Source organism: Castor canadensis, chromosome 7, assembly GCF_047511655.1.
Source record: "Castor canadensis chromosome 7, mCasCan1.hap1v2, whole genome shotgun sequence".
NCBI classification, from domain to species: Eukaryota; Metazoa; Chordata; class Mammalia; order Rodentia; family Castoridae; genus Castor; species Castor canadensis.
This window is the reverse complement of record NC_133392.1, coordinates 118,363,582-118,380,072: the sequence shown is the minus strand read 5'-3', so window position 1 is coordinate 118,380,072 and position 16,491 is coordinate 118,363,582. Positions and strand designations below refer to the sequence as shown.

The 16,491-nt window shown below is 38.0% G+C and overlaps 1 long non-coding RNA gene and 1 other non-coding gene across 3 annotated transcripts in view; one reads left to right on the top strand and one right to left on the bottom strand.

Moving 5' to 3' along the window:
* The first annotated feature begins 5,699 nt into the window (after nt 1-5,699).
* LOC141424936 (uncharacterized) overlaps nt 5,700-16,491 on the top strand; it is a 158,588-nt gene continuing 147,796 nt past the window's right edge. For both annotated transcript variants that reach the window (XR_012449902.1, XR_012449901.1), the window contains exons 1-2: nt 5,700-6,623; nt 15,498-15,534. This is a non-coding gene — a long non-coding RNA (uncharacterized lncRNA). The remainder of the gene's footprint in view (nt 6,624-15,497; nt 15,535-16,491) is intronic.
* Trnav-aac (transfer RNA valine (anticodon AAC)) lies at nt 10,620-10,692 on the bottom strand. Its single transcript has one exon. It is a non-coding gene; the product is annotated as a tRNA-Val (tRNA).

Here is a 16,491-nt window from a genome sequence, read left to right as displayed (position 1 = left end):
AGTGTTTCCAGAGAAGATTGACAGTTATGTGAGGGGCTGGTTGGAGAAGAGCTTCCCTCTGTGTGTGCAGATAACATTTAATTGACTGGGGGGCCAGTATTTAAGGAAGGATCTTCCAGAATGGGACAATCTGTCCTTTTACCTTTAGAAGGTAAAGGTTGAGGATCAAGACTCCAGGATCCTCAACCTTTAGATTCTGGGACTTGCACCAGTGATCACCTGGGGATCCCAAGTTTTCTTCTTTGCACTGAGCATTTCACCATTGGCTTCTTTGGTCCTTGGGCCTTCTGGATGAATTGAGTCAATTATTGGCTTTTGTGGTTCCCCAGTTTGAGGTGTCTTCCATAATTTTGTGTGCTGATTCCTATAGCATGTCATCTCTCTCTCTCTTTTTCTCTCTTTCCATCTATCACTTATTTACCTACCTATCTACCTAATTATAGATGTTTTATTGGCTCTGTTTCTCTTAAGAACTCTGATACAACATATAATTAAAATTTCTCTTCTTAGCCTTCTAGCAGGACCTAGCTACAATGACCTGAATTTTTGTCTTTCTGATGATCTTGAACATGAAGGGAGTTCTCTAGTACAACTGACTGTTTGGGAATGGGGACTAATTTTGTACAGATAGTATTTATTACCTTCTGGTAATTAGATCAGAAGATCAGCCTCATAACTCCTTTGAGTAGACCATAGACAAATGCTTTCCATAGGAACTTTTCAGGGGAAGCTACCATTACTATTGGGACGTACTGGCAACTTCTTATGATAAACTGGGAAGAGACATAATATTGATCAGAGAGGTTTGCATGGCATGTGAGACTTTTCCAGAGAGGCTAAGGGAAAAATCACACTGACAATAGTTCATGGTGAAGAGATTTTTCTCTTTATTACCTTCTGTGTCCTGTTTACTTTTGCCAATGTTTGTCATTCAAGAACTTTGTCTTCTGGCTCCTTTTTTCATCTTGAGCTGCCGTATCCCATCTTCTGAGGAGGATGTTTCACCCTAGACTAGAAGCACCAGCTGGAGTTAAAAACTCTGGGTGTTTAACTAGTTACGCTGCTTGTAGGTGGCAACCCTGCCATTCCTAAGGCAAATAACTGGTTGGTCTCCAGTGGGTTCCAAGGTTTTTGGTCAAGCCCAGGAGAACAAGGTGCTGTGAGGCCAGGAAGTAGATGGTGTCAAGTGAATCCAAGAAAGTTCATACAATTTCTGTCTGATATAACAAATCTGCTGTAGCTGGAAAGCCTCAAACTACTATGGGGTTTTCAGGAAGCCTGTGTACATGAAATCCAGTCCCACTGACTTTGAAATCTACCACATAGGGCCTGAAGCCTACCTGGCAATTGGATTTGTGCTGAAATGACTTGAGCATCAACATGTATGTGTAATTACTGTGTGACTGGTTATTCCTTTCAAATGGGTTGTGATCTTTCTCAACAATACTGTGTTCAATCTCCATATTCTCCATCAACTGAATACTCTCCACTTCTCACAATCCATTTGAGACTAGAATAGAGTAAATCCAAATAAACATGACACTTTGACTAGCTCCAGAATCATGGCTAGGAAGGGAATAGTAACTGTTGAAACAGGTACAAATCAACTTCCTAAGGAAATGATCAGCACATATGATGAAACATGTTTCATGCCATCTTTGGAACAGAGATAACTAGAAATCGTAAAGAACCAGCCTGATGTACCCAGCCCTAAGAGAAAATGCTAGGTCAGAGTTGTAGACAGTGTAGGGATGAATAGATATCTCTAAGTGACATGTCTTCCTACTGTGACCACTCAAGATACCACTGGTGATTGTCTTATGCTCCCTTTCTGACCAGACCTACACTTCTCCAGCCATGACAGATGAGAGGATGGTGAGGTCCAGCAGGAAGGCACTGTGAGTCGAGGGCTATTAGCAGTGAGCTTGAGCAGCAAGAAGTTACATTGTAGTGGAAAATATAAAAACTTTTAGAATTGGATCTGATTCAAGATCAGCTTTGCTTCTTGTTAAATGATCTTGAGTGATTCACTTGACCTCTTGAGATCTGTTTCATGACCTGGCAAATTAAATGTCATATTTTGCTTCCATATCTGAGAAAGGAGGGCAGAGGACTCGATGATCTCTGTATTCTTTGTATTGAGGTGCCTCAGAAGCAGAACCAGAGAGAGAATTCTTAAGAAAATTGACTGTAAGGGAACGCCCAATAGAGAGAATCCTGTAAGGAAGTGAGGAAAGCAGGCTACTGCAGAAATTCAGCAGAGATGTGTTGTCATTTGAAGTCAAATCTCAGCCTTGATTTTAGGAAGAGGTCTGGAATATGAACAGCATAAAAGAGTTGACCCTTCTTGGGGAAAAGTAATTGTGGTTTTATCTTTTTCTATCTCTTATTGGCTTATAGGCTTCTATATCACTCTAATTTCTGTTGCTATAACAAAATATCCAAGATTGGGTGCTTTATAAAGAAAAGAGGCTTATTTAGCTCATAGTTTAGGATGTGGGACATTCAAGATAGGGCAGCCTCATCAGTTCGGCCTCTGAAATGGGACCCTTTGACTGGGTCACAACATGGCAGAGAAACAGAAAGAGAACTGGCTGCATGCAAAAAGAATTGCATGGTGACACAAGAAACCAGAGAGTGAGGAGGGGCCAGCATTACTCTTTTTATTACTCTTTTCATTACTCTTTTTTATTGCTTATTCTGAGATACAAGTATTAATCTCTTCTGAGATGTTCCCCTAATGATCTACTTACCTGCCACTTTACCTCACTTCGTTAAGGTTTTATCTCTTCTCACATTACCACACTGGGGACCATCCTTCCAGCACATGAACCTCCAGAGGACACACTCAACCTCTATCTAAGCCATAGCAGCTGCTATAAAGAGGGTGAGTATAATCCCAGGTATTTTTGGAAGAGATGAGTGTTACTGTGAATTATAGACAGCAAACACAGCAGTTAGAAGAAGCTTGCACCAGTAAAGAGAAGCTGGGTCAGACACTGTCACCATTCATTGGAGTCCACCATTCAGCTCTACATGCTTCTCTACCAAATACATTTAATGCAGGCACAGTGTCCCTAGGTTCTGGTTGATTATAATTACTGAAGAAACTTATAAGGGGAATTTGATGGGATGAACAAGAGCCTCCACTATTGTTGCTGATCTAAAAGCCTTAAGATTTACTAATTTTCTTCCTCCTTTTCTACCTCTCATTTTAGTTTCTTCTTCCCTTTGCCTAAGCACTTCCACTAGTCTAAAGGGGCGTGACTGATGGGAGACCAGTCTCCTCTGAAGAGTCTTAGGCTCTTACTCTATGCCATTATCAGGCAATGGTTTCTGTACTTGACCATGTATAATGACAATGTCCCTGGCAGTGCTAAGAGATGCCAAAATCTATTTCCTGGATTTCAAACATATTCCTCTCTGCTTTTATCATGAGGCAGCAGTTCTACATCTTCATGATGAGCACAACCAATAGTAGTAATAGCTTTTTGTAAGATAACTCCTTGCTTTTCCTGGTGCTGTGTGGGCATAAGGAGCCCAAAGTTACCAGATAGTCATAATGCTAGGACTAATAGGACATCCCACATAGGAATTAGGACTTTCTAATCCACAAAGCCTGGTATTGCAGAGAATCACAAATTCCCAAGAGGTCATTGGGAGTGGGGGAGAGATGGGCATTCCTACTCCCTCTGTTTGTTCCTAGACCTCTGTATTTTGTTAGTGAGGGCCCAGTACCACACAGTGGCTGTTGATTCAAGGTGAATTCCACATCTGGAAGGATAGTGCTTCTTTGCCTCCTGCTTGCAAGTACCTCTTGAATTCGTATTTTAATGCATCTTTAAGAAGGTTTGCCTACTTTGCTATTCCAGTAGCTTCTGTGTTGTATGTAACATGGAAGGATCAGTGGGTCTAATTCACATGTGGATTTGACCTTCACTCCTGGCACCAAATGCCTTAGGTCAGGTTTCCTAAGTGCAATTATTCTTGTGCAAGTGATTTATGGAGGTAGTATTTTCAGTAGAATTCTGAGAGGAGGTGAGGGAACAGATGAGGGCAGGGAAAAGGATAAGAAAAGATGTGGCTTTAGGAGAAGTCTATTTTAGAATGACCTCTTGAGCTCTGTAACATGAATGGCACCATGAAATTGCCCTACTCTGAGGCAAGGGGCCTGTGTTTTGTATCCTGATGTCAGTAGGTGATTCAAATAGGAAGCATTTCTAGATGAGGCAGTTCCCATTATATGAGGACAATTTTTTGGAGCGGTGTTCATCTGAACTGTTAGAGCTCACACTTGTCAGCTGGGTAATGGGAGGAAGATCTAGGTTAGGCCCCACCAGCTGACTCTACCACATTTTATAACAGATTACCTTAAAAACATTGTCAGTCACTCAGTTTAAGTGATTGGCAAATATGGGCAAGATATCCGGTTCACGGGCTAGAGTATCTCTGTTCACTGCCCTATCAATCCATCTAGTCAATGTATTTGCTAAATTTGCACTGCGGTAGGCATCAATAATGTGTTTTGGGGATATGGAAATAAATCAAACAATCTTGTTGTTATAAGCACCCTATTGTCAGCTTTAACTAAGGATTTGTTTAGCAACCCAAGTCCCACAGCCTACTGTACTCACAAAGTCAATTTTAGAATAGGGCATTAGGTCTTTTTTAGCCACCCAATGTTTGAATATCCATGTTTGTGATTTCTCCTAATCTCTGAATTTTCTGGATGATTCTGACTTCTTTACTGGGGCTTTTCTACTGATGAAGTCAGCAAAAGCAGTCATCATAACAACTTACATTTGGAGATAGGTCAAGCATGTTAAGTATTTAAAATGATATACATAGTTTTCAACATCAAAATTAACCTGCAATGAAGTTTGGTCCACTTGAAATACCTAGGGGCTTACTATGCTAAGACTGCTTCAAGGTAAGTCTTCTGGATTTGAGCCCCCTTTAAACTAGACCATTTTTTGCCCATACAAATCTCATAAATAGAATGATTGAATCAGTGTGGGTTGAATTAAAATCTCAAAACTAGAATGGAAATACAGGAAGGCAGACATTGGTGGTTCCCACATTTATTCCTTGGAATTGAGTGTTTTATTGTGTCCCCATCAACTTCCAGTGTTTACATCTCTACTAGTTCCAGAAGCCTGCTCAGCTGCCACATGCACAGCAGGCTGGAAGCACTGAGGAGCAGTGCTCAGCTGATGATGGATGAGAGGCAAGCTGAGGTACCCCAGCTCCTTTGCTTCTCAACTGGGATATTCCTGAAGGGTGTGTGCTGCACTATTTTGTCTATGATGATGTTCCAGTCACCCATGGAGGTATTACTAATACTACTACTATAGTCATCAACTATGTTCTCTGTTTCACTTTTAAATTTCCAATCCAGTAATTCCTGCACATCCCATATTAGCTATTTGAGATAAAATTGAACATTTCACTCAATTCATGGATCTGGGGAACCCAAAATAGGACACTGAGTCCCACAGAAGTTAACATTTACAAAGCATCTAGCTCATTGTTTTTTAGCTCACGTCAGTAGTAAAAATCAACCTCCTAAGGGAGAAGACTCTTCAGCTAAGATGCTTTGAATTCTAGTCTTTCTATTAATATGATACAAAATTTAGCTGTAAGGGGAGAATGCTGGCCTAGGGGGAAGAATAGGAACTTTGAAGGCTTTCAAAGTTGTATTTCAGGTGCACCTGACCATGTCTTGGTGTTCAATTGCTAGAGAGAAGGTTGTGGACCAGGGAAGGCAGTTGATCTTTGACACTACTGCTGTTCTCCATCCCACAGAGTTTGTGGAGCTCAACAGGACTCTGGAAAGTTTTCAACATGAATTGCCACTGCGTAGCCTGGAAAGAACATGACACACTCTCCTAAAATCGAGATCCATGGATTTTGTTAAGTCTTCCCCAACTGTTTTATATTGTATCAGCCTAAATACAGAAAAGCCTTTTCAACAGTTGGGCTGCGTCAGGTTCTGTAAACACTGTCATTATTTGGCAGGATTACTGCTTACTCTGAAAAATGCAATTTGCAAGGATACACACAGACGACACATATCCCCCAAAACACACAGTTACACAGGCTCCATCCATGCCTTCTGTACAGCAACTCACTAACTTATCAAATCCAGAATTAAACAGCAATTATCTCCAGCATCTCAGATGGCTGCTTCTGCTGTTTCATGGGAGCTTGCAAAGTGAAATAAAGCACATCCATTCCTTTTCTTCCCAGAATATTCCCAAAGAAGAAAGACTCTGGAGAGTGGCCAAGTGACACAGTGTTATAATGAAATCAGCTCTCTTAATTAGATGTGGGCAATGAAGGTATTCAGCTTCACCAAAGATAACCATCTTGTACTTAGGCGGTTTCACAGTCATTGCCCAAGGAAATTTACAAAGATGCGGGTCTAGCTTTCTAGCTTACAAGGCCCTCTCCTCAGATTGTTCTGGGAATGAATCAGTGGGCTTGGGAAGAAAGTGTCTTAACTTTCATAATTTTATCAGCTTCCCATTTGCGGAGTATTTTATTGCTAAAATCAAGGAGGAAAGACATTGAGAATAAATCAATCCCAGTCTTGCTGCCAGTACAAAGAAAGAAAGGCAAAGGTAGGTCCACCAGAAGCTCAAGGCTGAACTAAAAGCCTTCCACTGGTGACTGTAGAGCAATTTGGGGGTTATGTTGTTAACTGAAGGCTTTCGCTATGCCAGGCTCTGGGCTAAGCATGTTACTTATAAGTTGAGGCTTAAATGATTTTAAAGCGAGAGAATTGAGGCTCTAGGGGCTTTACTAATTTGTCCAAGGTGATTGTAGTCAGAGCTGCTTACAAACTTCATTTTGTCAAAGTTCCATGTTCTGAACCTGGGCTGAGACAGATCGTTCACATTTCAAAGTCTATTTTTTGACAAATATTCAAAGGGATCCTTGTTATTTCTAAAAACCTAGGTGGCCCACTCAGAGGAAATTTTATGTTTTTGTTCCCCTGAATACTGAAACTGGAGGAATGGATTAGAGGATATGTTTTTTGGTTAAAAACAAAGCCATCTTAAAATATTTGTTTTTAAAAAAGGTTCTCTCTCAATTTTGAAAGAGTTCACAGTCAAACTTTGTGACACAATGTTTTCTGGTCTTCCAAAGATAACTAAGTTGTAAGACTACATTGTTTCAGTGGTTTCTGATTACAAGAAGTAGTCTGTTTCTGAGGTTCAAATTTTAAAATTAGAGAAGCTAGAAAAGCACAAAGAAAAAAAGTAATCCAAATTAATCTTCAGACCCTTCCCCAAATTATAATCAGTAGAGGAAAAGCACAGAAGTTTTGTTAGATCTCAGTGAATTAAAGCAACATGAAAATCTTTGTGTTACTATATACCCCACGTTGTTTGAGGTTATTAGAGATATTACCAGTAACCAGGGGGTCTCCTCATACTCCTATAGATGGCTACCCTCTCCTTCCCTAGTCTTGTAACCAGTCTCCTGATTTTGAAACTATTGTTTTGTTTTACCTTGAGTTTGAGTTTTGCATAAAGAGAACCACATTTTGCTCAACATACTTGACTGATTCATGTTGTTCCATGCAGCTATAATTCATTTTCATTTCTGAATAGTAGTCAATTATATGTCCGGTTACCAGATTTAGGAAATAAAAATACAGGACACTCAATTAAATTTGAGTCTTAGATAAGTAATAATTTTAGTGTAAATATGCCCATTGTACTATTTGTGACATGTTTATTCTAAAATAAAAATGTTTATCTGAAGGTTAAATGGATATCCCTTATATTGTCTGGCAAATCTAATTTTAATGACATACAAAATGTATCAATATTCTGCTTTTGGAATTTTGGATTTTTCCAGTGTTTAGCTATTGTATATATGCTGCTAAGAATATTTTTATACATGTCTTTTACTTGTCAATATGTGAATATATGTTTCAATAAAAATGCTATCAACTGACAATAACAAAATTTTACATGTCCTGAATATTGTTGGGTAATTGTATAATAATTTTACAGTAATGTAACAATTTCCCTTTTGTTGGTTACTTAGATATTCCAATTCATAGTCAAAGAGCACTGCTCCATGTAATTTAAAGAACACCAGAGAAGTGAACAAAAAGGGAGTAGTTAAAAAAACAGGCAAAAGAAGAGCATTTGATTTACCTCTAGCTCCATTTTCTTGAGAACAGAAGCTTGCACATTATTGGAGGTACATCCCAAGAAAACAGGAAGGAAGGATAGGGGATTTAGTGAAGAAAGGTGGGTGGGGGTGGTGTAAATAAGACTGGGGCATTGCTGAGCTGGCCATAGCTTCTAGAAGACTTCATAGCTGGTTGCTTAGTCCCAGGAGGGGTCCAAGTAAAGGCCTATACCCACTGAGTCTGAGGAAGGATGAAGTACTCCTGTCCTCTCCACCACTCTTTCAAGCCTTTCAGGATATGAATCCCACACTTTCAGGTTTGGACAATGCAGCCCAGCTATAAGACACTGGGGAAGCCAGGTCCTCTGTGGTTGCAAGTGAGTCAGATTTTGGCAATGGAGCTTCTCTGTGGCCCCTATAGGAAGGACACAGAGATCTTATTTTTTTTTAAATAAAATTTTTATTAGGATATATTCATTATACAGGGAGATGGTTCCTAGTAACAATTCCGATTAGTTCTTATACATTATTTACATAGCCCCCATCATCTCTCTCCATTAGCCCCTCCACTGAAAGCAATTGCAAGAGGTTTTTTAGCTCTGTTTCATATAGGTGTATGAAGTCCATCTACCATATACCATCACCTTAATCTTCTTTCACCTTCCTCCTTCTCCTCCCACTAGTACCTTCCCTCCCCCTGAAGACACCATGCCTACTTTACTGTCCTGATTTTCATTATTAATATTTGAGTTGACATTCAACGGGGTGTCTCAAGGTATGCCCACTCTGGTGTGCTTTACTTTGGTCTGTTCAATCTCTTCAAATAGTCTCCCTTACCCCTTTACTTCTCACCCTCCATTTTTCAACAGTTTTCAATACACATCCTCATATCCTCTACCTTCACTTCTTATTTTATGCGATATTACTGATGCTCTATCATTCTCTTTTCCTTTCTTTCTTTCTCCAAGTTCCATAGAATAGCTCTACTGTTATAAATATGTTCTACAATTGAGTTTGTATATGATCATGCTTTTTTTGTTTATATGTTTATCTTTGGGTCTATCTTCCAAGCATGAGAAAAAACATGTGTCTTTTGTGTTTCTGATCCTGATTAACTCCACTTAACATGATGTCCTACAATTGCATCCATTTACCTTCAAACCTCATGTCATTCATTATTCCTTGTGGCTGAGTAATACTTCATTGTGTATATACTACGATTTCATGATCCATTCATCAGTTGTAGGGCATCTGGGTTGTTTCCAGAGCTTGGCTGTTGTGAATAGTGCTGTGATGAGTATCTGTGTACAGGTGTCTCTACAGTATACTGTCTTACGTTCTTTTGGGTAGATGCCCAGGAGTGGTATCACTGGATCACATGGCAGTTCTATCTCTAGTTTTTTTTTTTGAGGAATCTCCATATTGCTTTCCATAGTGGTTGTACTAATTTGCATTCCCACCAGCAGTGTATAAGGGTTCCTGTTTTGCCACATCCTCACCAGTACTTGTTGCTACTACCCTTGATTATGGCCATTTCTAATGGGGGTGAGATGAAATCTAAGTGTTGTTTTGATTTGCATCTCTTTTATAACCAGGGAGGTTGAAGTCTTCTTCATGTACTACTGGCCATTTGTACCTCTTCCTTTGAGAATTCCCTGTTTAATTCATGTGCCCATTTCTTCATTGGGGTATTGATTCTTTGGGGACTGAGATTTTTGAGTTCCCTGTAGATTCTGGATATCAGTCCCTTGTCAGATGAGTATCTGGCAAAGATTTTCTCCCATTCTGAGGACATGGAGATCTTGCAGAATGCCAGCCCTCACCTGCTGGAAAGGGAAAGCCACCAATTAAGGACAGAAGGTAATGCATTGTTGTGCTGCCCTGGGCTTCCCCTGCTGGGGCCCATGGGACAAGTTGGGGCTGAGCTGATCAGGAATGGCACATAATTTAGGCCAAGTACAGGAAGGGAGTGTTCATTCACTGGGGAGTAAAACTCTGATTTTCAAAGAAGAACATGAAATGGGTAGCAAACAAGGCAAGTCAAAACCATGAACTGATATATAAATCTGGCTTTGTTGTATTTCCCCTAACATTTTATTATGAGATTGATAAGCACACAGAAAAGGTAAGAGCAATACGACAAATATTCCTATGTATGTGACCTAGTTCCACAATTAATATTTTTACTACTTATTCATTTAATATTTAATTCATTTCTTGATTTACTTTAGAATCAGCCATTTTACCTAAGAACATTCCACCACGTAAACTTTCAAGAAGAGTTCCATATTTATTAATAGTTTTAGTCAAAAATTATATATCATAAAATACACAAAACTTGCCACTTGATGATTTTTGAAAATGTATGCTCTTTTGTTACCCAAACTTCAATTATTTGTATTTCTGTCATGACTACTGGCTTTGTAGTCATTTTCCTGTACTCATTATCTATTTCTTTTTTTTTTTTTTGGTGGAACTGAGGTTTGAACTCAGGACCTCATACTTGTTAGGCAGATACTCTACCACTTGAGCCACTCCATCAGTCCTGTTTTATGTTGAATTTTTTTTAAGGTAGGGTCTCATGAACTATTTGCCTGGGCTGCCTTTGAACTATGATCCTCCTAATCTCTGCTTCCTAAGTAGCTAGGATTACAGGAGTGAGCCACTGGCTCCAGGCTTCATTGCTTATTTTTTTAGAAAATTTTAGTTTCTTAAGTTTTATTTTGTTTCTAATTGACAGTTGATAATTGTACATATTTATTGGGTACATTGTGATGTTTTGATACATGTATTGAAGGTGGGAATGATCAAGTCAGCCTAAATAACATACTCATCACCTTACATACTTGTCTTTGTGGTGAGACTACTTAAAATCCACTCTTATACTACTTTTGAAATGTACAAAACATTATTATTAATCACAGTCACTATGCTGTGCAACAGGTCACGGACTCTTCCTCCTGTCTAATTGAAGCTTTGTACCCCCTGACCACCATCTCTCCTTCTCCCATCTACTTATACCCACCTCAGCCTCTGGTAAACACCATTCTACTCTCTCCTCAATGAACACAACTTTTAAAGATTCCACATGTGGGAGATCATAATGGTATTTGTCTTTCTGTGCCTAGGTTATTTCACTTGGTACACCTTACTGTTTTCTAAAATGGCTGTCCTAATTTACATTCCTACCAGCAATGTACAAAAAAATTCCTTTTCTCCACATCCTCACCAACATATAAATCCTATTTTTGCCATCAAACTGGTGTAAGGTGCTATTTTTGTGATTTTAAATTGCATTTCTCTCATAATTCATGCTGTTGAGCATTTTTTCATATATCATATTGAGAATTTGCTTATTTTCTTTTAAGAAATGTCTATTCATGCTCTTTGCCCATTTAAAAATAGAATTATTCATTTTCTTATTGAATATTTTGAGTTTCTTATATATTTTGGATATTATCTATTCATACAATGTATGATTTTCAATTAATTTCTCCCAAGCTGTGGATTATCTCTTCACTCTGTTGATTGCTTCCTTTTCTATGTACAAGATTTTGATGTAGTCTCATTTGTCTATTTTTGCTTTTGTTGCCTGTGCTTTGGGGATCATATAAAAAACAATCACTGCCCCAAAAAACATCATGGAGTTTTTTCATATGTTTTCATTTAGTGGCTTTACAGATTAAGATCTTATGTTTTAGTATTTTAGACCATTTAAGTAATTTTTGTATACAAGGTAAGAAAACTCCAATTTCACTTTTCTACATGTGGATAGCCAGTTTTTCCAATACCATTTATTAAAGAGACTGTCTTTTCCCTATTGTGTGTACTTAGCACTTTTATTGAAAATCAGCTGATTATAAATGCATGAATTTATTTCGGGGCTATCTATCCTATGTCAGTGGTCATGTGTTTATTTTATGCCAATGCTATGCTGTTTGGTTTCTGTAGCTTTGTAACAGATTTTGAAATAGTCAGTGGATGTTTTAGCTTTGCTCTTTTTGCTCAATGTTGCTTTTGCTATTTAGGGTCTTTTGTGGTTTCATATGAATTTTACCAGTTTTTCTATTTTTGTGAAGAATGACACGAAATTTTGACTGAGATTGCAGTGAATAGGTAAATCACTTTGAGTAGAATGGACATTTTAACAATATTAACTCTTCTAATTCATGAACAGAGGATGTATTTCTGTTTATTTGTATCTTAAATTTCTTTCATAGATTTTAGTATATAGAACTTTTGTCTTCAGGATTAAATTTACTTGTAATTATTTTAATGCTATTGTAAATGAAATTGTTTTCTCTTTTTTAAAAACATTTTTATTAGTACATAATAGTTGCACAAGGGGTTTCATTGTGACATTTCCACATATGCATACAATGTACCCCAGTTTGTTTCATCACCTCCATTATTTTCCCTCTTCCCCCTTCTTGAATTGACTTCAACAGGTCTCAATAGTCCATATTCATACATATATAGAAAATACATTGACCATATTCACTGTCCTTTACCCTCTTCCTTTATTCCTTCCCCAAATAAGATCTGTTTTATATTCCTGTCCTTCATTGTTTTAAGTGTCTGTTCATTGTTCAGTGGAGTTTTTGCCTTGGCATTTTATCTGTAAGTATGTTATACTTTAATTAGTCTAACCCCCTCTATTATTCTTCCTTACCATTTTTCTCCTACCCTGTATTGTTCAACAGTTTCAGTGTGTTTTGTTGCATCTTGTTCCTACATAGATGTGATGTATTTCAGTACTATTCACACTTTTTTTAAAAAATAAATTTTTACTGGGGCATATTTATGATATGGGGGGGTTCACAGTGACAATTCCAATTAGACTTATATTGTGGATTGGTTACATTGTCCCCATCATCTCTCTCCCCCTCCCCTCCCTCCCCACCCCACTCAAAGCAATTGTAAGAGGTTTTCTAGTTCTGTTTCATATTGGTATATGATGTCCATGTACCATACACCATCACCTTAATCTCCTTAGTTCACCCTCCCCCTCCCACTAGTATACCCCCCCCCACACCATGCTTATTTTACAGTCCTGGTTTTCATAATATTTGAGTTGATGTTCTGATGGGTGTCTCAATGTATCCCTCTGTGGGTTTGCTTTACTTTGGTCTGTTCAATCCCTTAGAATATTCTCTCTTTCCCCTTTGCCTCCCAACATCTTTCAATACACATTATATGTAATTCAGTATTATTCACTCTCTATTATTCTCTTCTTCTTTTCCTCCTGCTCTAGTGTCTTATAACAGTCCTATAGTTGGAAACATGCTCTGTGTATACATGCACAGATGACAGTGCTTCTGTTTGTCTTTGGATCTGTCTTTCACATTTGAGAGAAAACATGCTACCTTGGTCTTTCTGACTCTGCTTTACTTCACTTAACGTGATGTTCTTAATTTCTTTTTAGATAATTGTTCAATATATCTACAAATGCTATATGGCCTTGATGCATTGACCCTTTTATCATTATATAATTATCTTAGTCTTTTTTTGTACAGTTTTTGACCTAATGTCTATTTTGTCTGACATTCATATACCTACCCCTGCTCTATTTTCGTGAGATATTTTTGCATCCCAATTAACTTGTGAATATCCTTTAAGGTGAAGTGTCAGGCAGAATATAGTTGTGTCTTTCTAGTGCTATTTCATGAATTACTTTCTGGCTGTTTTATAGATTCTTTGTGCCTTTCATGTTTTCTTCCTTAGAGGTTTTATGACTTTTGGTAGTGGTAGTCTTTGACTCTTTTATGCATGTATTATAAGATTTAGTTTTGTGGTTACCCTGAGGTTTGCATAAAGCATTTTATAACAGACTATTTGAAGCTGACCATAACTTAATGTTGATCACATATGCAAACTCTACACCATTACTCCTGCTTCACCCATGTTTTATGTTTTTGATTCACAGTTCATCTTTTTGTAGTTTGTACCCTGTAACAAATTATTGAATCTATTAATGTTTAATAGTTTTGCCTTTCAAATTTTATAGCAGAGATAAAGTTTATTTGCCCACCATTATTATAGTATTTGATTTGACAATGTACCTACTTTAATCAATATGTTTCATACTTTGTGTGTTTTCACCTTAGTAAAGAATTACATTTAGCAGTTTTTCTTAAGGTAGGCTTAGTGGTGATAAACTCTTTCAGTTTTTCCTTGTCTGAGAAGGTCTGTATCTCCCCTTCATTTGTGAATGACATGGTTTGGGGGTTTAGTATTCCTGATTTGCAGTTTTTATTTTCCTTTCAGTATTTTGAATGTATCATCTTATTCCCTTCTATCCCACAACATTTCTGCTGAAAAAAATTCATTGATAGTCTTATAGAATTTCTCTTATGTATAACAAGTTGCTTTTATCTTGGTGCTTTCAAAATTCTCCAAATTTACCTTTTGGTAATTTGATTATGACATGTTTCACTCTTGGTCTCTTTGGATTGATATTATTTGGTATCTTTTGGGCTTTCTCAATGAAGGTTTCTATTTCCTTCACTAGGCTTAGGGCATCTTTTGCCAGTATCTTTTTGAATGTTTTCTAGGATTTTCTTTTTTGTCTCTTTTCTCTTTTTGGCATGCTGATTATATGTATATTGTTTCTGCTTGATGGTATCTCTTCAGTCCATTAGTATATATCTCAATTATTTTTCTTTCTTTTCTCCTTTTGCCTCTCAGATTAGATGATATGTAACAACCTCTCTTAGAGTTCACTCATCCTTTTTCTTGTGCTTATCTAGCCTGCTATTGAACCTCTCTACTGAATTTCTCAATTCAGTTATAGTTTTGTTCAGATCTGTGATTTTTGTATGGTACTTTTTTATACTTTCTCTTTGTTAAACTTTTTATTTTGTCCTTTCATTGTTCTCTATGAGCATCTGTATAACCGTTATTTTGAATTCTCTGTCAGGTAAGTCATATGTCTTCATTTCACAAGGACTAATTTCTGGAGGTTTAGCTTCTACTTTTATTTGGAACATATTTCCTTGAGCTCCATTTTTCTTGATTCTCTATAATGGGTTCTGCCATTCCTAGTCTTATCAAACTAGCTTTATACAGGAGAAAGAGCTCACCAATTCTTCTGACCAGAGATTCTGTCAAATCTCAAATCTTTGTGTTTGTCCAAACTGCTATCTCTGTTTTTGGTGTCCCCCAGGAGATTAGGATGTGTCATTTCCTTTCAGTACCAGGACACAGGTAAGTTACAATCTATGCCCTCTAGATCTATGTAGAAACTTCATGGAGTTAGATGAGTGTTACAGTGCATCTGTCTCTGGTTAAGCTAAGAGTAGATGTATGTGCACTGTATGTCCACCTCTTTGTTTTCTTTTTTCTAGGGGGACTCAAGAATGCAGAATCCCATCAACTCCTACAGTTAAGTGGCTAAGAGGCATTCCTTTGAATGAGAGCTATAGAAGTTGTGGCACTCAGTGAATGAATAAACTCCTTCCAGGAAGAATGTTTAAATCTGGATTTATCGTTGGGTAAAATGGGGGAGTAAATTAGGAAATCTGCAAGAGATCTATTCTTTCTGACCTTTAACTCCCTATTGCTAGTTAGTTAGAAGCCAGACTACAATGTCACCATTGGAAGAGTGTGCTGTAAATCCATCCCAAGAAGAAACAGGGAACTGTGCTTTTTAGTTATTTTTCTGCACTGTGCCCAGGCATGTAGCCTCTGGAAATGATGGAGCACCCATTCAAAACCACCTCTTTGTTTTGTGATCTAAGGAGACTCACATAAGCTCAGCTCCCTGACCCCCAATCTTAAAGCTAAGAGGTTTAAGATATGGTACTTTGGATAGGAGCTCTAAAAGCTGAGGTGCTCAATGTGCAGACAAATTTCTGCCAGGAGGAGTTGGTACACTTAGGGTTATTGCTGTTGAGGTCTACTGTTTGTTGGCTCCATTAACTCTCTGATGCATTCTAGTTGGAAACTCAACAGCAGCAGCCATTGGCAAAGTATTCTGGAAAGTTTCTTCCAGATATAAACTTGGATCTTTGAGCTTTAGCCTACTCTCTGTCTGATCCCAAGGAATAAAGCCCCAGGAAGTACTTGTATGCCTATATAAACTGCCACTTTTTGTGTGGTCAGGAAAGACTGACTGATCTCCATTTGTTCCCAGAGTCAAGGAATTAAGAACCAAACAACAGGGAGCCATATAGTTAGTTATATGTGTGGTCCAAACACCCCTAATCCTCAGGGAGAAGCTTGGTAGTGTGAATTTCTTCACAATTGTATGGCACAGTGCCTAGGACAGGTCCATGCCTGAGTGTGCCTCAGCTTTTCCAAACTCATTTGATATGAATATTTTCTCTGTTGCTCCACATG